Consider the following 7,288-nt stretch of genomic DNA (forward strand, 5'->3'; position numbering starts at 1 on the left):
CAATGGAATACTACTCAGTTATTAATAATAAGGAAGTCATGAAATTTGTAGGCAAATGGTGGGAACTAGAAAAGATCATCCTCAGTGAGGCAACCCAGATGCAGAGAGACATGCATGGTACATACTCACTTATAAGTGGATATTAGCCATATTATGTAGAATAAACATACTAAAATCTGTAGTCCAAAACAGTGATTTTTAAATTCAGCTTCCACAAACTTGTGGTGCAAACAATGTCTGCAAACTTATTCTGGAGTTTTTAGATTGTCTTGATTGTTGGCTGCCTATGAAACTTTTGATTGAGATACCTCAGATGTTCCTACAATATTAATCATATCCCACGATACTGATCTGACCACTGTAGGAGGTGCCTTAACAGCAGCTCACTGATTGCCTGCGCCAATGTAAGTTGCCTGTACGGCTGACACACTCATCTGCCCTGCATCACCTGGCTGCTATAAGGCCCATTGCTATCCCCTGTTGTTGAATTCAGGGAGAGTTCAATATGCCTGTTTTGCATGTTGGCCCTTTTCATTGGCTTAGCTGCCACTGCTTTTTTATGGGTGGAAAACTCAACATCGGCTTTTTATGACCCACTTCCATCAGGGCAAGTCTCATTTTGCACTCTCAAAGGTTTAAGTGAACACAAGTGGACATCTGTAAATGTTCTCCATTGCTTTGTAGGGCAACACTCTCACGTGGAGGCAGTGGCATGGGGTGCTCTGCACTGTGAAATCACTGTGCTCATGTACTCCTGAGAGATAGTAGCCGACATCTTTTCCAAACTGGTCGGGGGTGAAGGCATAACCATTACTGAGGCTACTCTAGTGTTCATAGCCCCCAGACTCTGCATGATAGGCAGTAGACTTCATCCTATCCAAGCCTTCCTGTTTTACACTGCCAATGTATCTGGGCTGTGACAGACTTGTCATAAGGTCCAGGCCTCTGCACAGCATGAGTCTGAGAAGTGGATCAGAGTATGACCTAACTTCCCCCTGACTGCTCTTGATCACTTCTATATTCATGTACCCTATTCTATCCTGGGCTTTCCAAGAGCTTTGAGATTTGTCATCTTAACCATGTGAAGCAAACTAAGTGAAGGTCTCTTCTTTAATCATACCCTCAGAGTCAACAATGAAGGTGTTCTTGATTAATTTCCAACCCTGAGAAGAATTGAAAAAATTCCTATTTATTTATTTCCATTTATTCACTTTGTATTCCAGCTGTAGCCCCCTCCATATCCTCCCAAGCCTACCCTCCATCCCTCTTCTCCCATTTTGCCCCTTCCCTAGTCTAATGATAGGGGAAGTCCTCCTCCCCTTCTATCTGACCCTAGCCTATCAAGTCTCATCAAGGCTGGCTGCACCATTTTCCTCTGTGTCCTGGCAAGGCTGCACCCCCCAGGGGGAGCTGATCAAAGAGATGGCCAATGAGTTCATGTCAGAGACAGCCCCTGCCCCCGTGACTAGAGAACCCACTGGGAACTGAGGAGGGGGGGTCTAGGTCCTCTCCATGCATGGTCATTGTTTGGAGTATTAGTCTCTGTAGGACCCTCTGGACCAAAGATTTTTTTGGCCTTGTTAGTCTCCTTGTTCATTTCCTGTCTTCTCCAGGTTTTACTATCTCCCTCTTCTTCCATAAGGTTTCCTGCACTCTGCCCAAGGTTTGGTTATTAGTCTCACTATCTCCTTCCATACTCTAATGGGTAGAGTCTTTCAAAAGCCCCCTGTGGAATGCTCCATCCCTGTTCCTTGTCTTCTTCTATTCCCGTTGTCTATCCTGTTTGCCCTTCTGAGTGAGGTTTAAGCCTCTTCTCTAGGGTCCTCCTCTTATTTAGCTTCTTTAGGAGTATAGATTTTAAAATTTAGTAGCAACATTATTCATAATAGCCAGAATCTGGAAACAACCTAGATGTCCCTTACCTGAAAAATGGATACAGAAATTGTGCTAAATTTACACAATGGAATACTACTCAGCAATTAAAAACAAGGATATCATGAAATTTGCAGGCAAATGGTAGGAACTAGAAAAGATCTTGAGTGACATAGCCCAGAAGCAAAAAGACATATATGGTATATATCCACTTATAACTGGATATTAGCCATATAATATAGGATAAACGATTTCTTTCTTTGTGCATCAAAATGGAGTACCTGAAGCCTCACAAATCCATTATTGTCATTATCAGTGCTCTTTGTACCACTGTGATTCAACACCCAATCCATCTCAGTGCTGCGACTTGTGCACCTCAATATGTGTCCAGTACTTTCCCTGTCTTTCTTGAGAGCCAATGTTATATCATCTTTGATTCAAGTTGTACAAGTCACTACCCAGGGGACCTTCTCTAGTATAAATAAAGTGAACACTTGTGACCCCATTATGACTTGGGCAGTCAGATAAAATTTTGCATCTCCTCATTGAGCAAGACCAGGGTAGGCCACAGAGTTTGACCACATAGCCCTCCCATCCCTCAGGGTGCTATATTGTGGACATTTGGCACGGTTGTTGTCACACAAGCTTAGGCATTTTTTTTTTTTTTTTTGTAATTTAAGGAAACATCACAGGTGCCTTTTGTAGAAAACACTGATTAAAGGAAAAAAATTCTCATGGAGGAAAGCAGAAGTAACATATTCTTAATAAGTAATGAAACCTAAGAACCCCAAGTCTTCTCAATACTTTAAAAAAATGAAGAGGGCTCTTGGGACTTCAAAGTACATCTTCTTTTTGTCTTCAATCTTCAGGAAGACCAGACACAGTCTACATTAATTTTAGAGTAGAAATACCATGACAGAGTAAGTTGAACACTAATGTACACTGTAAATAAGTTGATAGGATTTTAAAAGATGGGGAGCAGAGCTAAACAGAGAATTCTCTGTAGAGAAATATAGAATGGCAGAGAAGCACTTAAAGAAATGCTCAACATCATTAGCCATCAGGGAAATGCAAATCAAAACAACCCTGAGATTTCACCTTACACCCATCAGAATGGCCAAGATGAAAAACTCAAGTGACAACATATGCTGGAGAGGTTGTAGAGAAAGGGGAACCCTCCTCCATTGCTGGTGGGAATGTAAACTGGTACAACCACTTTGGAAGTCAATCTGGCGCTTTCTCAGACAACTAGGAATAGTGCTTCCTCAAGACCCAGCTATACCACTGCTAGGCATATACCCAAAATTTGCTCAAGTACACAATAAGGACATCTGCTCAACCATGTTTGTAGCAGCTTTATTTGTAATAGCCAGAACCTGGAAACAACCCAGATGTCCATCAATGGAGGAATGGGTACAGAAGTTGTGGTATTTTTACACAACGGAATACTACTCAACAATCAAAAAAGAGGAAATCATGAAATTTGCAGGCAAATGGTGGGATCTAGAAAAGATCATTCTGAGTGAAGTATCCCAGAAGGAGAAAGACAAACATGGAATATACTCGATTATATAGACCTAAAACATATGATAAACATAATGAAATCTATACACCTAAAGAAGATAATCAAGAAAGTGGACATGGGGTATGATGATCAATCCTCATTTAGAAAGACAAATGGGATATGCATTGAATGTATGACAGGAATCTACTGCAGAAGGCATCTGAAAGACTCTACCTAGCAGTGTATCAAAGTAGGTACTAAGACTCATAACCAAACCTTTGGCAGAGTGCAGGGAATCATACGAAAGAAGGAGAGTTTGATGTGGAAAGGATAGGAACTCCACAAGGACCAAACATATCTTGGCACAGGGTCTTTTCTGAGATGGACACTCAACGGAAGATCATAAGAGGATAAAACCTAGAACCTCTGCTCAGATGTGACCCGTGATAGCTCAGTCATCAATTGGTTTCCCATAGTAAGGGGAACAAGGACTATTTCTAACAGGAACTCAATGACTGGCTCTTTGACCTCCCCACCTCCCAAGGGAGGAGCAGTACTGTTAGACCACAGAGGAGGACTTTGCAGCCAGTCCTGAAAATACCTGACAAAACGTAGTCATATGAAAGGGGAGGAGGTCCTCCCCTATCAGTGGACTTGGAAAGGGGCAGGGAGGAGATGAGGGAGGGAGGGTGGGACTGGGGAGGGAAGGAGGGATACAGCTGGGATACAGAATTAACAAAATGTAACTAATGAGAAAAATAAAACTTAAAAAAAAAGATGGACATTTACACAATGGAATGTTATTTGACTGTTAAAAAATGAGACTATAAAATTTGCAAACCAATGTATGGAACTAAAAAAAATCTTATTTTTGGGGGGGATATATTTGGTTGCATTGTCCTGAGTGAAGTAACCCAGTCCACCCAAAAAAATATTTTATGCATCCACATATAAGTGGATATTAGCCATAAAGTAAATGATAATCATGTTACAATCCATAGACCCAGAGAATTTAGGGATAAAGGAGGGCTATAGGGAAAAGGCATGTATTTTTCACTGAAGGGGAAATGGAATAAATTTTTCAGGTGGACGGTGAGCACATGAGGATGAGAGCAGGAGTGATCAGGTGGGGGCAGGGATGGGATAGAGGAAGAGAGTATGGGGAGAGACAACTGAAATTGGGGGAAGGATGTTTAGAAGGTAGTATGGAACCCTAGTGCAGTTGAGACTTCCTGGAATCTACGAGGGTTATCCTCGTGAGAACTCCGAGTAACAGGGCATGCTGACTCTAAACTGGCCACACCTTGCAGCCAGGCAAGGCTTCCAGTGGCAGCACTGGATTGCGTTTGGTTGTACTGTTGGCCAAGGGAGTCCTGTGGAGATTCCAAGCCACACAGGCTCATACTAGAACATCTGAGCCCCCGTCATAGAGGACAACATCCTCACACCACATTGAACATGACGAGGTCAAGCTGGTGCATGCTTGGGGCCATTAACTATATGTTCTGCTCTCCTAGGTGTGGGAAGGTACTCTGTAGGCTACCAAAAGAATAATGTGGACAACAGCATGGCTGCAGAAACTTTGGCCTACAATATGTCCTGCCTGCAAGATATGCTGGGGCAAAGATGGTGCCGAACCTGAGGGAGTGACCAACTAATGTCTGCTTTAACTTGAGGTCAGTCCACAAGAGGGAGCACACTGCTTGGATAGACAGGAACTAGAAACTGGATGGCCTAGATACCTAGGGTGGAGCCAAACATAACTGGTCAAAGTGAATGAATGGAGGAAGGAAGGAAGGAAGGAAGGAAGGAAGGAAGGAAGGAAGGAAGGAAGGAAGGAAGGAAGGAAGGAAGGAAGGTCAATGAAGTAATTCCTAATGATATTCTGCTATACTCATAGACTGGGGTCTTGTCCAGTCATCATCAGAGAGGCTTCCTTTAGGACTAGATGGGACACGATGCAGAACATCAAAGGCTGTGATGGACTATGCAGTAGAAATAATGTACTAAATTTCCTGGTGCTTCAGTTTATTCTCTTATTTATGTCATGTTAATGGATTTTAAGTGAACGCAATGATGATGTCAAAATATTTTCTGTTTAATGAATTGAATTACTCATTACTAAAGTTTTAGCCTGTTCACATTTTTAGAAACATTTTGCATCTTTCTAAATAATGTATTTTCCATGTAGAGCTTCAATAACTTACTGGATCATTTTTATTTATTCATAATGATATGACACTTATTTTTATTTAGTATCGGTGCAGCCAAATAACAAAAAGCATTTGATATACCCTGCTTGCTTTCTAAGAAATTACAATATAAATTGATATTTTATAGGGCTTCTTTACACTAAATCACAACTACAACACTGAGAAAGTACTATTAACAGTTTTGTAAGATGTTTTAAAACTTTAAGTATGTTAAAGGATTTTAAGAGATATTAGACCTCAGATGTCAGTAAATCTTATGAAACTACACCCTATGCCAACATACCGTAACTATGAAACTTAATATTACTTAGAATTTACTAATACAAAAGTCACATAAATAAACTGTTTCTGATTTTCATGTTGAACATCGGAAAATGGAAGAACATCTCTGTGCTCTCAGGTGGCAAAATTCCTAGTGCAAGGAGCATGCAGTGGAACTGCAATTATGAAAATGAAGGAAAGAAGCACATGGCTATCGGAGTAAACTAACATATCTACTCTTTGGTATTTCTAGGTAAACATGAAAATCTTCATGAACAATATTAAATAACAAAGAACACCTCTTCTCATGCACATATGATCAAGGTTAGGAATCTTTGGGAGTTGTCTCAGAATACAGTTGTGTGCTGAGGATGCCAAGAACACTTTAGTAAACTCCTTTAAATGTACATCAGGAAACTTTTCTAAATGAACAGGATACATTATTTATACAAGTAGAATCTTTTAAAATATTTTAAAATTTATATATTTACTTTATATCTGGTCATAGCCCCCTGCTCTCCTCCCGGTCTCTCATTCCAATCCCTCTTCACCCTATCTCTCTTCCCTTTGTCCTCAGAAAAGGGGAAGCCCCCACCCCAACATATCAAGTTACATTAGGGCTAAGCTCCTTTTCATCCACTACAGACAGGCAAGGTAGCCCAGCTAGGGCAAAGTGAACAAAAGCAAGCAACAGAGTCCCTGTCTCAGACAGCAATCGCTGAACTTACTAGGGAACTCACATAAAGATCAAACTGCCCATCAGTTGCATATGTGTATGGGGCCTAGGTACTGTCCAAACACTTTGTTTGGTGTTTCCCGTCTCTATAAGCTCTCATGAGTCTACGTTAGTTGACTTCTTGCAACATTCTTCCCGTCATTCTATCTTTCCTTCCTCCTCTTCTACAGGACTCCCAGAGCTCTGCCTGGTGTTTGGCTGTACATCTCAGCATCTGATTCGATCAACTGCTGAAGTTGGGGGGCTCTCAGGGAACAGTTAAGTTAGTCTCCTGTCTGTAAACATAGCATAGTATCATTTATGGCGTCAGGAGTTAGCTCTCTCCCATATGGTGGGTATCAAGTTGGGCCAGGCATTGGTTGGAAAAAGTAGAGAAGAAAACAGGAACTATAGAGGTAGGTACTCTCAACAGAATACAAGAGATGGAGGAAATAATCTCAGATGTAGAAGATACAATCTAAGAAATCAATACAATGGTCAAAGAAAATGTTAAATCTAAAAAATTACTGACACAAAACATCCAAGAAATCAAGGATATTATTAAAAGACAAAAACCAAGAATAGAAGAAAGAGAATATTCCCAGATTCACGGCCCAGAAAATATTGTCAACAAAATGATAGAAGAAAATTTCCCCAACTTAAAGAAAGAGATTCCTATAAACAGGCAAGAGGCCTACAGAACAACAAATAGATTAGGCAAGA

General features: G+C 40.8%; 1 pseudogene; it reads right to left on the reverse strand.

Moving 5' to 3' along the window:
* Positions 1–327: 327 nt before the first annotated feature.
* LOC129690316 (heterogeneous nuclear ribonucleoprotein F-like) lies at positions 328–4,779 on the reverse strand (annotated as a pseudogene).
* Positions 4,780–7,288: the final 2,509 nt, after the last annotated feature.

Source organism: Psammomys obesus, unplaced genomic scaffold (genome assembly GCF_907164565.1).
Source record: "Psammomys obesus unplaced genomic scaffold, mPsaObe1.curated_primary_1811, whole genome shotgun sequence".
Classification (NCBI taxonomy): domain Eukaryota; kingdom Metazoa; phylum Chordata; class Mammalia; order Rodentia; family Muridae; genus Psammomys; species Psammomys obesus.